At 39.0% G+C, this 1,315-nt stretch overlaps 1 non-coding gene across 1 annotated transcript; it reads right to left on the bottom strand.

The window, feature by feature from the left end:
- Nucleotides 1-1,011: 1,011 nt before the first annotated feature.
- On the bottom strand, nt 1,012-1,084 carry TRNAE-CUC. The gene has a single exon. It is a non-coding gene; the product is annotated as a tRNA-Glu (tRNA).
- Between the last annotated feature and the right edge of the window lie 231 nt (nt 1,085-1,315).

Raw genomic sequence — 1,315 nt, 5'->3', positions numbered from 1 at the left:
TGATCAACACAACTTTCGACAGACAGAGGTATTCAAGAGCCAATGTGATAAAATTAACATATAGTCTTCCAGTCTTTATAGCTGGAAGAGAAGGTGCAACAGTGATTTTCAATGTTGGCTGCATATTAGAATCATTCCGAGAGCTTTGAAAAATCCTAATGCCCAGGCTGCACCCAGAGCAATTACAACTGAATCTTGAAAGAATGGTGAAGTCTCAGGAGTTTTAAGGAACAGTTGCACTAACATGTCTTAAGAGAACTCAAGAATCCACTCAAATTGTGGTGTAAATTTCCTTTCTTGCACCCTTGCACCTTTCACCTTGGGTGAAGCTGCTTACTCCAAGCAGATGAATTACAGAGGGGTGTAATTTGAATCCAGGAGAAGGACAGGGACTTGAAGTGCCCCGATGTAGTGGAGACTATAAAAAGGGCTCACTGTATCCATATGTGGCTCAGGTGGAGTCATCCTGGAAGGAGGTGAATTTGGGTTGTAGTCCCTAGGGTCAAATCTCAGACTGATAATGACCTTATTGGGCTAATAAATTGTCAACCCAATAGCATTGACTTCTTTAAGGTATCAACCTCAGCCAGATCCTAAGAAAGTAACTATATCATGGCCTGGATTGTTGAGCCAGTCACCTCAATGTTGCCCTGCTAGATGCTAACTCTATCATGATTGTGAATTGTTGACTCAGTAATCTGAACTCCCTAGAGATGTTAGAACTTCTTTCTTGGTGAGTAAGTGGCTTTTCAAGTCTGAAAAGGTTTAGAATTAAATTTAGACATGATAAATAAATCAAACCCATCATTTAAATACTTCTGTGTTTAAAATAATTTTGAGTGTCTGGTACTTAAAATGTAATTTTGAAATAATGTGACATATTGAAAAATCGGAGAGGTTAACCTAATTTGATAGATTAGATTTATTAAATGCAAGGGAATTTAATTGTTTGTAAATAATATTATTAAAAATATTTTTTTTGGCCACTCCACATGGCTTGTGGAATCTTAGTTCCCTGACCAGGGAATGAACCTGGGCCCTTGGCAGTGAGAGTACAGAGTCCTAACCACTGGACAACCAGGGAGCTCCCATGTAAATAATGTTAGAATACTAGATTATTTAAAGAGCCTCTTGATGAAAGTGAAAGAGGAGAGTGAAAAAGTTGGCTTAACATTCAGAAAACGAAGATCATGGCATCTGGTCCCATCACTTCATGGGAAATAGATGGGGAAACAGTGGAAACAGTGGCAGACTTTATTTTGGGGGGCTCCAAAATCACTGCAGATGGTGACTGCAGCCATGAAATTAAAAGACG

Source organism: Bubalus bubalis, chromosome 6 (assembly GCF_019923935.1).
Source record: "Bubalus bubalis isolate 160015118507 breed Murrah chromosome 6, NDDB_SH_1, whole genome shotgun sequence".
NCBI lineage: Eukaryota > Metazoa > Chordata > Mammalia > Artiodactyla > Bovidae > Bubalus > Bubalus bubalis.
The sequence above is the reverse complement of the archived record's forward strand: the minus strand, read 5'-3'. Positions and strand labels throughout refer to the sequence as shown.